At 38.7% G+C, this 17,106-nt stretch overlaps 1 long non-coding RNA gene across 3 annotated transcripts in view; it reads right to left on the bottom strand.

Moving 5' to 3' along the window:
- Positions 1-1,397: 1,397 nt before the first annotated feature.
- Positions 1,398-17,106, bottom strand: part of LOC144381382 (uncharacterized) — a 39,345-nt gene continuing 23,636 nt past the window's right edge. For 2 of the 3 annotated variants that reach the window (XR_013446506.1, XR_013446508.1), the window contains 3 exons: positions 13,067-13,196; positions 6,563-6,704; positions 1,398-2,585 (listed from right to left, as the gene is read on the bottom strand). This is a non-coding gene — a long non-coding RNA (uncharacterized LOC144381382). Of the gene's footprint in view, positions 2,586-3,550; positions 3,694-6,562; positions 6,705-13,066; positions 13,197-17,106 lie in introns of all 3 variants that reach the window. The other variant, XR_013446507.1, reaches the window with a different exon arrangement.

Here is a 17,106-nt window from a genome sequence, read left to right as displayed (position 1 = left end):
TTAATCTACTAATTGAATATTAATAGAAAAAAAATAAGTGCTGATGCATGCTACAACACAATGAACCTTGAAAACATGCTAAGTGAAAGAAGCCAGTCACAAAAGACTACATATATTATCCAATTCATGTGAAATGTCCAGAAAAGGGAAATCAGTAGAGACAGAAAGTAGATTAGCTGTTGTCAGAGGCTGGATGGTGACGTGGGTGTAGAGTAAGGGTTTCCTTTGGGGATGATGAAAATAATTTAAACTTAGATTTAGGTAATGACTGCACAGCTCTAACTATACTGAAAATCATTAAATTGTACACTTTAAATGGGTGAATTTTTTTAGTATGTGAAGTACCTTAATTACAAAGTTAAGAAAGGGGGCAAGGGGCTGCTCCAGAAGTGCCTCTTTCCTTACGGCTTTCTACTCCCAGCCACAGAAACTCTGGTTCATTCACTGTGGCCAGTTCTTCCTTAGATATTTAGATATTTGGAACAAAATGAGTTGTTTAAAACAATTTTATAACATCACAAAAACATTGTTAGTTCTGTCTTTGCACACACACAGCCCAAAACAGTGTTAAAGAGCAGGTGAATATGAATCTTAATTCAATACTAAATAAGTCTACTGTGATCACCAAGAGTGAAAGGCCTAAGTAGTTTAGTTTTATTCAATTACATCTTGTCTGGTGCCTAGTAGAGATGATCAGTAACTGTGGAATGAATGAGAAGTATGGCCAAGTGAAGAGAAACATTATGGTACAATGGATAGATAGAAATTTAGGAGCTCCTAGTCACCTTCACTACTTAGTAGTCATACCAGCTTGGCAAAGGTAAATTTTCTCTAAATCTCAGGCTTGCCATCCATGGCACGGAGATGATGATTTTGCAACTGCAAGTTGGTTGAGGAGATTTAATAAAATTGTTTTTGTAAAGCACCTGCTAAAGTTATAATACTGATGATCAGGAGAAGGAGGAGGAAGTTGGGAGGGTAGGCTGAAAAGAGGGAGGAGGAGGAAGAGGAGATGAAGATTACATTCCATCAATATGGGGGAAGGAGGGGCAGGGGAATCTATTCTCCTAAAATCACATAAGACAGAATTCAAGGAAAGTCATCACAAAAGCAGATACTACGGGGTTCCTAGGTCTCATTTTTGTTCGTTCATTCATTCATTCATTCTTCCCACAAATATTTGTTAAGTTTCTATATGTATTATGTACCATACTAGGTGCTGGTGATACAGCGGTATACAAAACAGACAGTGTCTGTCCTCATGGTGCTTTTGTTCTCTGGAGGGAAAATGACACAGTAACTACCCCCCCCCAAAAAAACGCACACACATAAATATATATCTAATTTAAAATGAAAGTGCCATACAGTTAGAGTAAAGAGTGTGTGAGACATTATAATTGAGGACCTGAAAAAAATTGAGAGTCGGGTCAGGAAGATTTAATGAGAAGTGTCATTTAATCAGTGACCAGAAGAATCAGTAGGAATTAACCATTAAATAGAGGGTTTTGAGAGCAAAGTAGTCCAGGCAGGGAACCAGCCTGTGCAAGCCTCTGGAATGGGAAAGAATCTGATACATTCAAGAGACAAAAAGAGGTCAGGTGGGTGAAGCATAGTCAGTGAGAGAAACTGGCTCAAGACAATACAGGGTGGTGGAGGGGAGGCAGGGGGCAAATTTCACAGAACTTCATAGGCCATATTTAGGATTTTGGATTGTATTGTAGTGCTATTGGGAGCCTTTGAAGAGGTTTCAGCATGATGGTGATGTGATCTGGTTTGTGTTTTCTCTCTAGCTGCTGTGTGGAGAATGGGAGTCCAGAGGGATGACTTTTGGAGTGGTGTGGGCAAGAAATGTTATAGCTTTACCCTCTAAGTAACAATGGAGACAGAAATAGATCCAAATATATTGTAGAGGGAGATTCTGGGAGTTGACAATGGCCTGGATATTAGAAATGAGGAGGGTGTCAAAGATGGCTGCCAGGCTCTTGTCATGGTAAGTAAGGTGGGTGGATATGAACTTCACTGAACATTCACTAAAAGGAAAACAGGGGATAAGAAGTCCATGTGGTGGTGGTAATTAATGATGACTGGGATGGGCAAGATCAGTTTCCGTTTCAGACTCATTAAGTTTTTAGATGCCTGGAGACATTCAAGTATGTATGTCAGGTAAGCATTCTTATGCTTTGCTAAATGCTTGGATTAGTTAAGGATTTGAAACAATGCAAATTGGTCAGGTTCCAGTGTAGATAAAACAGAGGTTAATACAGATGAAACCTTCCCTTTATGTAGGTTCTGCTACATACAATGTTGTCTTTCCCTGATGAGTAACAAAGTTGCCACATATGAAGTCAAACAGGGCTTCTACTTAATCTTTGGATATGTTTCAGGCTGAGTCAGTTAGAATTAGGCTCAGACATATTGTAACAGAAAAATCTAAAATAACAGTAGTTTATACCATAAGGAGTTTATTTCTCTCTCATGTGAAAGAAGTCCAGAAGTAGTCTAACATGATTCCACAGTCCCCAGAGAAGCATTGGGTTCCATCCTCAGTTTCACCTCAAAATACAAGGTGGCTCCTAGAGCTCCCTCTGCGAAGGAGGAAGGGAAAGGTTAAAAGTGCATCCCGCCCCCCCCAAGCTGAGTCAGCACTTTGTTCCGCCTTCCTGCAGGTCTTAGACATTTTTGCTATTTATTTCATTAGCCAGAACTTAGTCACATGGCCACACATCACGGCAAGGGAAAATGGAAAATGTGGTCTTTTACCCAAGTACACTGCCACCTAAATCAAACTTGAATTTTTTTACAAAGAGAAAAGGACAATAGATTTTGAGCAGGAACCTAGCAATCTCTGCTGCAGAGATTATGATACCTTTATGAGTGAGGCACATAAATTATAGCTATGGCAAAACATAAATGATATAAAAAGAAGAAATGCAAGATAAATCTTTGAATGTCTTCCAAATTGTATCAGGCTGCTTTATCTCACAAGTATTAAGGGGGGAAATGCCAAAATAATATAAACAAGAAATTATTGGACCATATCACTAAAATCCTCCTTGGAGAGGTAAGACAGGCTTTTCTGTAGATTTATCTGCTCAGCTCTGCACCAGCTGACTATTGACTTTAGCTTCTTGGAAGCTTCCTTTCTAAGAATCGAATGGCTTCATCGTTTCCAGATTTACGTATAAGCAGTGCCACTTCCTGCACTAGAAAGATGCTCCCCAATCACAACTACTTCAGTCAGGGCATCAAACCAGTTTAGGAGACTGCCATGCCCTATCTCAATTAAACCTGGAGGCTTCTCCCTCAAGTGATCACTGAGGCAGGGGTAGGAGTAATGCCAAATAGCTTAGGCCACCCAGGGGCAACCCTTTGAGCTGGGGGAGACCAATGCAGGTAGGCATCATGCAATCCATTGAGGGCAGAAATAAAACAAAAAGGCAGGGGAAGGGCAAATTCCCTCTCTCTTTTTGAGTTGGGATGTCCATCTTCTCCTACCCCCAAACATTGGTGCTCCTGGTTCTCCTGCCTTCAGACATGGACTGGGACTTACACCACTGGCTGTCCTGGTTCTTCAGCTTGCAAATGCAAGACTGTGGGACTTCTTGGTATTGTATATATACATCCTTTGAGCTGAAGGTGGGTTAATTCACCAAGATATGATAATGCTATACAATAAGTTGGTAAACTAGGAATCTATAAAATATAATGATGAAAGTTGTACAACAATGTGAATATACTTAATTCCACTAAATTATACACTTAAAATGGCTAAAAATGGTAGATTTTACATTATGTGTAATTGACCACAATAAAAATAATATATATATTTATAACCACAATAAAAATGTCTAATTTTATATATCCCAGTGGTTGGTTCTGTTTCTGCGGAGAATACCAATATACTCTGTATCTGCCAGGAATGCAGTGGGTACATGTGTGTGCCTCTAAGGGTAACAGAGTACCCACCATATGCCAGGGAAGACCCTAGAACGAGGAAGACAACAGCAAACAAAACAAGCACTTCTGTGAAGGGAACAAGTCATGCCCTCATGGATTAATAGTCTCCAGTCAGAGAGAAAGAACATGTAAAATAATTACAAATATAAATATTAAATGAAATCACTGATAAGTGCTAGGAAAGAGCTGTACATGATGCTATATATAACAGGAATTTGGCCTTTTCTGAGATGTTAGTGAGGAATTAACAGTCGAGCTGAGATCTGAAGAATGAGGAGTTAATGGGTATGGGTGAAGTGGATATGACCTAGAGAGGGGAGAAACATGCCCAGCAAAACCTTGGTCAGAGAGCTAGTACAAGAAACTGAAAAAGGCTATGTGGCGGGAGCACCGTGGGCTGAGATACAGCCCCTGGAAAGGGAGTGAGTGCCTATCCATCTGCATCTGCACCAGGCTTAGCTCTTTTCCTCCAGATCACTGAGAATGGGTTTCAGAACCCCCTGGGGTTTCCTGATTGCTTTTAGGGGATGCTCACCTTTTCCAGCACCTTGAGACATAACTTGGAAGAATTTAGACCCCAAGAAAGTACTAGAACTATTCCACTTAAGATAGTCAACAAATATTGGGGCATCTGGGTGGCTCAGTCAGTTAAAACGCCTGACTTCTGCTTAAGTCATGATCTCAGGGTCCTGGGATCCAACCCTGTGTTGGGCTCCCTGCTCAGTAGGGAGTCTGCTTCTCCCTCTGCCTCTGCCCTCCCCGACTGGTGCTCGTGCGCTCTCTTTCTCGCTCTCTCCCTCTCATAAATAAATAAAATCTTTTTTTAAAAAAAGATAGCAAATATTAAGTACCTGGAATGAGCAAGGCACTGTGCAAGTGCTGCGAGAAATACCAAGGTGAGACAATTGCTAATCTCAAGGCATCTACAATCTGGTGTACTCTAGCCATGGGGAATAAGCGACACAGGGATAATTATAAAACAAAGCACACTGCTGCTTCTGAAGAAATCTAGGACTCTTCTCACATTTGGAGTTAGAAGAACCTGGCTCAAGAAAATGTGGGTCAAGGCACTCAACAAGTACCTTCCTTGGGTGGAGTGCCCTGTCAGTGAAATCACTGCTTTTCCTGCCCCCCAGGTTTGGAGATACTTGGCATGGAGAAGAGGGAGCTGGGTATATGCTATTATATATGCTGATACATATATATCAGCAGGCACTCCCCACTGCCCACAGATCCCTCTGGCAAATGCTGCCCTCTTTTCTATAACATGTGAATCAATCGACCAAAACAGAGACCTTGCATTTCATTTCACCCAGATAGCAATGGATATTTAAAAAAAAAAAACATTAGTAGAAGGAAAGAGGAGAGCTCTAAAGAGTATGCTTTTCCCAGGACCACAAATGCCCCTGATATGACCCAGAGAGAGGTTTCACAGGGTGACCTTCAACCTGGCAATTATCCAGTCACTGGAAAGCCAGTCTACAATGACTAGAGGCATACTTTCAGAGTCCATCAGCACTTCAGTAAAATAGAAAATGAAAAAAAGTTTAAATACTCGTGTGTTATCTTTTGACCCAATAATTCCAGGCCTGATTATTTGTCCTAAGAAAAAATTTTTTTTTAAAATGTATGTGCTTAGGGCTATTTGTTCCAGGAAAGAAAACAAAAGGAAGCAATCTAACAATTGGAAAATAGTAAAATAAATCAGCACATATCAACTCAACAGATTCATGAGTACATGAGCTTTGATGCCTTTTTTGCTCTTACTGGTGGATACTGGCATTTTGGGATGCTGAGCCTTCATTCCCACTTCCCAAGAGCATCCTGATTTTCACCTGGGTAATTATTTTCCCACATAGCATGGAGTTTTGGTAAAATTCATGTGCCTGCCTCACACTAGGGAATCCAAAGAGATCCCTGGAGATTCCTTCTGCTAATCCTTCCTCTCAGACCTGCCATTGCCAAGGGCGGGGCACATGCCCTAAGCTCAGCCAGCCAGACTCTTTTTCCCAGGACTTTGATTCTGAAGCATAGTAAAGCACTGACAGAAGAAACAAAGTTCATCTGTTTCAGCCAAGAGTGTCAAAAGAGACCTGCTGCCTGGCAGTCTATCCAGCTTCCTGTTCTAAGGCTGGCATGCCAAGCTGTTGTCCTTTCACAATTTTCCCCTGGATATGTCATTTTGAAATAAAGTTTTACTATAAATAATTGCATTGAAGAGATTGTTGTTTGTTTGTTTGTTTGTTTAATTTTTTATGTAGGCTCCACACCCAGCACAGAGCCCAATGCAGGGCTTGAACTCACAACCCTGAGATCAAGACCTGTGCCAAAATCAAGAGTAACACGCTTAACTGACTAAGACACTCACGCACCCCAATATTGAAGAGATTTTTAAAATTAAGCCAAGATGGGTTCCTGGACCTTCACCCCATATTTGATCTCCTGTCATGGTCTCATTTAGTAGTGCATGACACACAAGTGCAGTGAACAGAGTTCTTACTTTGACAAGTAGGAAATCTGAAAGGTGACCAAGGATAACCTCTCTCTCTTTTTTTGACCTTTCCAGAAGCAATGGAACCAACACACTTTCAAGAAGGGCACTTACCAGTCTAAGGAAGCTCCCTGGGATATGATCCAGTAGGGACAGTTACAGTTACAGTTATAGTTACTCCTTCCAGCAGTTTACACTGCTACTCTTGCTGGCCCTTTGATATATCAGCCAATTTTAGAACGGCCCATGCAGTAACCTACAAGATGAATGAAGTTGCCAGGTCATCAGGTCAACATGATTCATAAAAACTTTCAGGTTAAGTATAAGATACAAAAGAAAATGAGGGCTTACAAGAGCTGCCACAGAGCATATAGAGAGAAGTCTGAGCTCCATGGCTGTAGTTACATAACTAAATACTTTACTGTTTGGTAACTTTTTTTTATACACACACACTCACACACACACAAAAAAACTTTTGGCAGGAATGAGCTAAGAGAGAGTGCATGTCTAATGAAAAATTAAGTACTGATTTCCCATTTCTCAAAAAAGTTGCTAATGAACATGTCAAGTGTTTGTCAATATTTATCATCCTCCATGGGGCATGAACAGTGACACATGAAAACCAGAGGGTCCAATGCCACTAAAACATTCAGCATCTACTTCAAAAGTTAGAATTTATTAAGAAAACTAGGCCCAAAGACGGCAATTTAACATGTTAACCACAACAGAGTGTTTACATATTACTCTCTTGCGACATGTGACTTTTCACTTAGATCAAATTGCTACTCTTCTAAATTAATTGTTTTCACTTATTCCAAGATTTCTTGTGGCATTACATAGAGTGAAACATTCATGTGTGGCCTTCACGAATAGGAAAAAAATGCAAATAGTTAAACAAAGCCAACTTTGTATCAGTAAGGATACAAAGGAAGATGCAGAACTTCTAGTGCTCCCCTCTCTCTTAGGTAACACAGGAGGAATGTACTTGTCACCCTCCACCATGTTATTAGTTGTAACCAAGTTCTTAGAAGTGGCACGTGCCATTTCCAGGCTGAAGCATTTGATTTTGCCTCAAGCACTTTCTTGCCCTGCCTCAGTAACCACGCAAGCTATGAAGCGATTATACGACTGGGTCTCAATTAGCCTGAACCTCTGAAAGGCTGAGAAACAAGTATATGCGCTGACTGGCATAGAATATGTAAGTTGAGTGAGAAGTAAACTCTTGTTGTGTAAGCCACAAGATTTTGGAGTTGTGACCATGGTACAGCCTGTCCTATTTCTAATAGAGAAGAATTCTAAGATAGTAGGAAGGGGGAAGAGTATTGCTGACGGGATTGAAAAATATACAGCAAAACAATGGCAATATTTTTAAATATTTTTTTAAAGATTTTATTTATTTGTCAGAGAAAGAGAGAGAGAGACTGAGCAAGCAGGGTGAGCGGCAGGCAGAGGAAGAAGCAGGCTTCCTGCTGCGCAAGGAGCCCAAAGTGGGACTCGATCCCAAGACCCAGGGATCATGACCTGAGCCAAAGGCAGATGCTTAACTGGCTGAGCCATCCAGGCATCCCTTTAATATTTATTTTTAAATTTTTGTTTAATGGGTACAGAGTTTCTGTCTGGGATGATGAAAAATTTCTGGAAGTAGTAATGATGGTTGTGCATTATGAATATACTTAATGCTACTGAACTGTATACTTAAAAGTAGTCAAGATGGTAAATTATATGTTGTGTATATTTTACCACAAAAAAAAATCACCAATATAAAGTTTTTCTACCAAAATCTTCCAGTAATTATAAGGGTTGGAAAAACAGTCATTCATGTATTGTTTTTGAAAATATAAATAGGTACTTCTTTCTGGAGGACATTTTGGTGGTGCTTATTAAAAGGCCTTTGAAATATAATGCCATTTAAAAAAAGAAGAAATATGATGCCATTGATTCATCTATCCCCCTTCTGGGAATTTGACCTAAAATTTAAAAAATAGTAATTTATAAAGTTTTTTGTTAAATGATCTTAACCATAGCATGGTTTTTAAAAGCCAAAAATGTGAAATAGTCTAAACTTGACCATGGTGGATTGGTTAAGCAATTAAGGTATAGTCATACAATTGAGAACTACATAGCTATCTAAAATTATAGTAGAGAAGTATATTTAATGAGAAATATTAAAGAAATGCCCCAATATAATGTTAAATGAAAAAGATACAAAGACTAGGTCTTAAGTTGAGTAATAAGTTCTTAGATGTAACATTAGTTTGAGAGCATTGGTTCTTAATGAATCTATGCTTTCTGTTTCTAAAATTATTTTCTAAGATTGTTAACTGTGGTTACATGATTACAACTACAAGTTCTCTAAATATCTCAGGATACAATTTATCTGGGCATAAAAACAAACTCATTAAAATAACTCCATTAACTAAATTGTTTCTTAACTTCCTTGCATTTATGTTGCCTCCTACCATTACTCTTACCCTTTTCATTTGAAAGTAGTTATTGAGAGAAGAATGGAGAAAAAGAGACTTTGTTTAGTTCTGCTTTCTCTGTTATCTTTTAAACATTACATCATCTTTTCCCAGTGTCTTTATGTTTTTGTTCTTGCTATGAACATGACCTTAAAAGGGCCCTCCCTACCAACTGCCTCCTCCTTTTTTTTAAAATATTTTTCACATCTCTGAATTAATTCTGGATTCTGCTTTTCCCGGTATTGTTATTCAAGGGTCATGCTGCTCTCTAGTATTTAGATAAATGTACACATCTTTCCATCATTTCATATTTTGGGCTCAGTAAAGGAATACCTCTGAAGTCACCTTGGTGTTTTAGGATATCTCTTTTATTCTTCCCTATTGGGAATATTTAAGACAATAATCTTCAACCTGAGTTATAAGAACCCTCAAAAGTATGTGAATACTTTTTAAGAAACACTGTTGGCAGGGAACATTTTATTTCCAGATCCTTGACTTCTATTTGTCCTTTTCCCTAAAACTGAACTATCTGAAAAAGCATTTTGCAAGTTCTCCTACCCACCTCCCCTTTCACAGTGACCCTTCTCTCAAGGAAGAGAAGGTAGAAAAGCATACTGCAAGTTCATTCATCTGCAACCTTGTCCCAAGATGTAAAAAGCTCCAGGGTACCAAGGGGACAATTTGAAATATTTTTTCTGGAAGCCTTCTGTAATGATTAACCCATCGTAATGAATTTGTCTTTCCCTGTCTTATGCACATTTCTGCTAAAGGTGAGGTATAGCCTTAGAAATCATCCCATTGGGATATTCTGAATATGGTATAGAGTGAGATGGTAGGAGTGATGACAATTTCCCTTTATTAACTTGCCTCTCCTATCCTTAAATATGATTAAAGAATACATGGTTCTTGAAGAAGAGACTCATGAAAGCAAATAAACACAAGATCTTTAAGAAACATTGAACCCTAAAAATGGCTCTCCTTATCTCCTTTTTGAAAATAAGCTTTTTTCTTTTTTCAGTCTCTCCTCAATATTCTTTTTTTTTAAAGATTTATTTATTTATTTGAGAGAGAGAGAGAGGGAGAGAAAACATGTGCACTCACGTGCAAGTGTGAGCAGTGGCAAAAGGAGAGAATCTTCAAGCAGACTTTCCGCTGAGTGCAGAGCCAGGCGTGGAGCTCGATCTCACAACCCTGAGATCATAATCTGAGATCGTGACCTGAGCCAAAACCAAGAGCGGGACACTCAACTGACTGAGCCACCCAGGCACCCCCTCAATATTCTTTTCTAGAATGTGTTGTCAGCTGAAAAGAAAAGCACCTTTGAACAGATTAGTCATGCTATTCATTAAAGTATAACTGGAATGCCTAACTACTAAGATTTTTGAGACATGATGGATCAAGCCTATGCAGAAAAAGTTTATGTGATATATTTCAAAACAAGTCTACATTATTCAAAAAGGGAGTTAAGACTTACTCCATCAGTTCATATCATGAAATAGTTATTGATTACTAAATGAATCTTTCTGTGCCTCAGATTCCTCCTCTGTAAAATGGGGTTATCATACCCCTTCATTGAGTTGCTTTGGAGACTAAATGAGTCAACCTACAATCTATGCAAAGCACATAGAAGAGTGCCCGGTGCCTAGGAAGTGCTCTTCAGGTAAGAACACCCACCTCCCCAGTCTTGACTCCTCTTCTCTTTGTCTGTACTCACTCTCTTGGTGATCTCACCCAGTCTCCTGGCTTCAAATATTATGTATATGCCAAGGATTCCCACATTTATACTTCCAATACCTGTTCACTCCCGAACTGCAGACTCATATATTTAATAGCTTACTGGACATCTCTACTTGGGTACCTAATAAATATCTCACTCTCACTCTCTCCTAGCCGAACTCTGTTCCTCCCTCTCCTGCAACCTGCTCCACCTACAGCATTTTTTCCCCTGCTACTTGAGGTCAATGCCATCCTTCCAAATGCTCAGGTCTCCAAAACTTGAAGTAAATCTTCACTCCTTTCTTTCTCTCCTACTCCATATCCAATCTGTCTTCCTGAAAAAAATCTATCCAGAATCTGACCACCATTCACTACCTCCACTCCTGCCTTCTGCTGCAAGCTACTCTGATCCATCTCCTGGATTACTGCTATGGACTCCTAACTAGGTTTCTTGTATGTATACATACATTACAGCACATAAATATTTATTTTTTTAGAAGACTGTAGGGGTGCCTGGGTGGCTGAGTCGTTAAGCGTCTGCCTTCGGCTCAGGTCATGATCCCAGGGTCCTGGGATCGAGCCCCGCATCGGGCTCTCTGCTCAGCGGAAAGCCTGCTTAATATTATTACCTGCTCTCCCACTCCCCCTGCTTGAGTTCCCTCTCTCACTGTGTCTCTCTCTGTCAAATAAATAAATAAAATCTTTAAAAAAAAAAGAAGACTGTAAAAATATACATCAAACTGTTAGCAGTGGCTATCTTAGGGTAGTGATCATTTAAAATATTTGCCTTTTGATCCAATAGCATTACTTTTGGGAATTTATCTATAGGAAACAACAATTAGAATGTGCCAAATGTTTAAGTTCAAGGATTCTAGTTACAACAATATTTACAATAGGTAAGAATCAGAAATAGCCTAAGTGTCGGGGCGCCTGGGTGGCTCAGTCGTTAAGCGTCTGCCTTTAGCTCAGGTCATGATCCCAGAGTCCTGGGATCGAGCCCCGCATCGGGCTCTCTGCTCCACGGGAAGCCTGCTTCTCCCTCTCCCACTCCCCCTGCTTGTGTTCCCTCTCTCGCTGTGTCTCTCTCTGTCAAATAAATAAAATCTTAAAAAAAAAAAAGAAATAGCCTAAGTGTCTAACAATAAGAAAGTAGTTTAATAAATTATGTTATAGCTAGATGATGGATTATCTTATATGATTGAAAATATTTTTTCAAAAAAATTAATAACATGCCATTAGTGGAAAAAAATAGGAAATAGCAAGTATACTGTGAGATTAACTTTGCAAAGTGAAAGACTATATGAAGAGAGGAAAAGGCAGGAAGGATATATACTAAAATACTAACAGCAGTCACCACATAAGGATACACACATAAGTAGCCATGACCTTGAGCTGAACAGTTGTGAAAAAGCCACTGCTTCTCCATTAGCAAATCTGCTTGGCATTTACAAACTCAGAACAAATGTGCAAATTCTAATCAACACTTCCTGCAATGTTCTGCGGTGTCAGCTTAGGCAACCATCTCTTTTATAGGCTGCAAATGCACTCATAGAACATATCACATGAATAAAAAGATATCTTAACTCTGAATTTGTTGTAACAGAAATGATTCTTATACAGCATACTTAGCAAATAGAAGAAAAAAAAAATCCCCCAATGCTTTTAGGAATTTAGGCCTTTTAAGTCTTTGCCAGATTAGGAATGGGTTAACCTATTTTTTGTAATGACTGATAACAGTTTCCCAAGAGCCTCTTATCAGTTTTTAACCTGTTCGAAAAAATAGTTACAAGAGCAAGAAATAAGTTGCTTCGGCATGCTCAGTGACTAATAACCAGTTTTTAACTCATAGTTTCTATTGGTTTTTAAAGGTTGAGTTTAAAGTTAGTTCTCAGAATTTTGTTTCATGTGTTTCTTGTTACTTACAGAATGAAGTGATCAAAGGAAGAAAAGAAATTCTAAATTCACAACTGTCTCTCCTATTCCGGCCTCAGTCACTATCTTTACCAGAGAGAACATTAATATGATTAAGAAGGCTAAGAAGTCTTCTCTTGATTCTTTTCTTAACTAAAGCATAAATACCATTAGAACTACCAACATATTTTCACTGAAAAGTAAAACAAATCAACAAATAAAAAGCAGAATGCAAAGCTCCAAAGCAACAGAATGAAGCACAAGGCTATCCAAATGACCTGAAAACCAAGCCTGCAGACTTTTTTCATGAATCGAGTAATCAAATTCAACCAGAAAAGGTCTCAGGTTTGTAATAAAATAGACTAACTTCAGCACATTTCTTTTTTTTATCACTTAGACATAAGGCTGCCCTTAAAAAAACCACATATTTAATAATGAGAACATGAAATTTTACAGGACTTTGTTGCAAAACTAGAAGTGTATTAGAATACTGCCACTTTGCTCTTTTGGAACATAAAACACAAGTTACCAAATGATAGGCCGCAGGAAAGACGGGAAGATCTGTTACGTGCTTATGAGAGCTTAAGACTTTCTTTTTTTTTTTTTTTCCTCAGACTATTTTGATATTCTTTGAGAGCAAGCTGAAATTCTCTTGTTTTCTGGAGAGAGAGAGAGAGAGAGAGAAAGGCAAAATTTACTAAGGTAAAACATGAGCTTCTTACCAGTATCAAAACAAGGAAATCAACTCTACGTTGACTTGGAATGAGTGTGTACAATAAGATAAGAAAGCCCATTTTGGTCATCTCCACAGGCAGGCTGAGTCTGTACACTGAGAATGTCTACCAAATTTAAAATGTGAATGTTAATGACATCTAAATTTAAAAACCTCTACAAGGTGTGAACTCTTGTTGTTTTCTTAGTGACAGTTAATATTATTTTTCTTATTTTTAAATTCTTTTTTTTTTTAACTGAAGTATAGTTGACACACAATGTTACATAAGTTGCAGGTGTACAATATATTGATTCCACACCCCTATATGCTATGCTCACTGTGAGTGCAGCTACCATCTGGTACCATACAAGGATATTACAGTATCACTGAGACTATATCCCCTATCCTGTACTTTTCATCCCCATGACTTAGTCATTCCATAACTGGAAACCTATACCTCCAAATCCCCCTCACCCATTTTGCCTATCCTCCTACTCTTCTCCCATTTGGCAACACTCAGTTTGTCTCTGTATTTATGGGTCTGTTTCTGCTTTGCTTGTTCATTTGTTTTGTTTTTTAGATTCCACATATAATGAAATCACATGGTATTTGTCTTTATCTGACTTATTTTACTTAGCATCATACCCTCTAGATCCATCCATGTTGTTGTGAATGACAAGATTTCACACTTTTTTTTAGATTTACTTATTTATTTTTGAGAGAGAGAGAGCATGTGCACTCATGAGGGGGAGGGGCAGAGAAACTCAAGCAGACTCTACACTGAGCACAGAGCCCAACATAGGGCTTGATCTCATGACCCTGAGATCATGACCTGAGCTGAAACCAAGAGTCAGATGCTCAACCAACTGCACCACTCAAGCACCCCAAGATTTCAGTCTTTTTTATGACTGAGTAATATTCCGTTGTGTGTATATACCGCCTCTTCTTTACCCATTCAACTACTGATGGACACTTGGGTTGCTTCTGTATCTTGGCTATTGTAAATAATGCTGCATTAAACATAGGGATGTATATGTCTTCTCAAATTAGTGTTTGTTTCTTCGGGTAAGTACCCAGTAGTAGAATTACTGGATCATATGGTATTTCTGTTTTTAATATTTGAGCAACCTCCATACTGTTTTCTACAGTGGTTTCACCAATTTACATTCCCACCAACAGTGCACGAGAGTTCCCTTTTCTCCACATCCTCATCAACACTGTTATTTCTTCTCTTTTTGATACTAGCCATTGTGACAGGTGTAAGGTGATATCTCACTGGGGATTTTTCCTGTATTTACCTAATGATTACTGATGTTGAGCATCTTTTCATGTACCTAGTAGCCATCTATATGTCTTCTTTGGAAAAAATCTATTCAGGTCCTCAGCCCATTTTTTTTAAGATTCTATTTATTTATTTGAGACAGAGAGAGAGAGCACATGAGCAGGGGGAAGGGGCAGAAGGAGAGGGGGAAGCAGACTCCCTGCTGAGCAGGGAGCCCAAAAGAGGTTCGATCCTAAGACCCTGAGATCATGACCTGAGCCGAAGGCAGACACTTAATTGACTGAGCCACCCAGCTGCCCCACTCCGCGCATTTTTTAATTAGATTGATTTTGGGTTTTTTTTGTTTTGTTTTGTTTTGTTTTGGTGAAGAGCTATAGAAGCTCTTTATATATTTTGGATATTAACCCCTTATTGGCGATATCATTTGTGAATATCTTCTGTCATTCAGTAGGTTGCCTTTTCATTTTGTTGATGGTTTCCTTACTCTGCAAAAGCTTTTTATTTTGGTGTAGTCCTGATAGCTTTTTGTTGTTGTTGTTGTTTTTGTTTTTGCTTTTGTTTCCCTTGCCTAAGGAGACATATCTAGAAGAATGTTGCTAAGGCTAATGTCAAAGAAATTACTATCTATGTTTTCTTCTAGGAGTTGTATGGCTTCAGATCACACATTTAGGTATTTAATCCATTCTGAGTTTATTTTGTGTATAAGAAAGTGGTCCAGGGGCGCCTGGGTGGCTCAGTCGTTAAGCGTCTGCCTTCAGCTCAGGTCATGATCCCAGGACCCTGGGATCGAGCCCCGCATCGGGCTCCCTGCTCGGCAGGAAGCCTGCTTCTCCCTCTTCCACTCCCCCTGCTTGTGTTCCTGCTCTCGCTGTCTCTCTCTCTGTCAAATAAATAAAATCTTCAAAAAAAAAAAAAAAGTGGTCCAGTTTCATTCTTTTGCATGTAGCTGTCCAGTTTTCTCAGCACTGTTCATTGAAGAGACTGTCTTTTCCTCCATATTGTATTCTTGCCTCCTTTGACATAGATTAATTGACCATATAAACATGGGTTTATTTCTAGGATTTCTATTCTGTTCTGTTGATCTATGGGTCTGCTTGTGTGCCAGTACCGCACCATTTTGATTATTATAGTTCTGCAGTGTATCTCGAAATCTGGGATTGTGATACCTCCAGCTTTGTTTCTTTCTCAAGATTGCTTTGGCTATGCAGAGCAAGATTCAAAGCTTTGGTCTTTTGTGGTTCCATACAAATTTTAGGATTCTTTGTTCTAGTTCTGTAAAAAATGCTGTTGGTATTTGATTAAGGACTGCACTGAATCTGTAGATGGCTTGTGGAATATGGACATTTTAACAATATACTTATTATAATCCACGAGCATGGCATGTCTTTCCATTTGTTTATGTCATCTTCAATTTCTTTCTTCAATATACAGTGTTATTTAATTTCCGGTATAAAATATAGTGATTGAGCAATTCCATACATTACCCAGTGCTCATCACAAGTGGAGTCCTTAACCCCCATCACCTATTTCAGCCATCCCCCACCCACCTCCCCTCTGGTAACCATCAGTTTGTTCTCAACAGTGTAGAGTATGTTTCTTGGCTTCTCTCTCTCCCTCTCTTTTTCCCCCCTTTGCCTATTTGTTTTGTTTCTTAAATTCCACATATGAATCAAATCATATGGTATTTGTCTTTCTCTGACTGACTTATTTCACTTAGTATTATATCCTCTAGGTCCATCCATGTTGTTGCAAATGGCAAGATTTCATTTTTTGTGGCTAAATAATATTCCATTGTAAATATAGTCCATATCTTCTTTATCCACTCATCCACTGATGAACACTTGGGCTACTTCCATAAATTGGCTATTGTAAATAATGCTGCTATAAACATAGGGGTGCATGTATCCCTTTTAATGAGTGTTTTTGTATTCTTTGGGTAAATACCAAGTAGCATGATTAGTGGATCATAGGGTTGTTCTATTTTTTTAACTTTTTGAGGAACCTCCACACTGTTTTCCACAGTGGCTGTACCAGTTTGCATTCCCACCAACAGTGCAAGAGGGTTCCTTTTTCTCCACATCCTTGTCAACACTTGTTGTTTCTTGTGGTTTTCTTTTTAGCCATTCTGACAGGTGTGAGGTGATATTTCATTATATTTTTGATTTGCATTTCCCTGATGATCAGTGATGTTGAGCATCTTTGCATGTGTCTGTTGGCCATCTGGTTGTCTTCTTTGGAGAAACCTCTGTTCCTTTCTTCTGCCCATTTTTAAATTGGATTATTTGTTTTTTGGGTGTTGAGTTTTGTAAGTTCTTTGTATATTTTGGATATTAACCCTTTATCAGATATGTCATATGTAAATATCTTCTCCCATTCTGTAAGTTGTCTTTAGTTTTGTTGATTGTTTCTTTCATTGTACAGAAGCTTTTTATTTTGATGTAGTCTCAATAGTTTTTTCTTGCTTTTATTTCCCTTTCCTCAGGAGATATATCCAGAAAAATGTTGCGACAACCAATGTCAGAGACTTGGCTGCCTGTGCCCTCTTCTAGGATTTTTATGGTTTCAGGTCACATAT

This window comes from Halichoerus grypus, chromosome 3 (genome assembly GCF_964656455.1).
Source record: "Halichoerus grypus chromosome 3, mHalGry1.hap1.1, whole genome shotgun sequence".
Taxonomy (NCBI): Eukaryota; Metazoa; Chordata; class Mammalia; order Carnivora; family Phocidae; genus Halichoerus; species Halichoerus grypus.
This window is presented reverse-complemented; position numbering and strand designations above follow the sequence as displayed.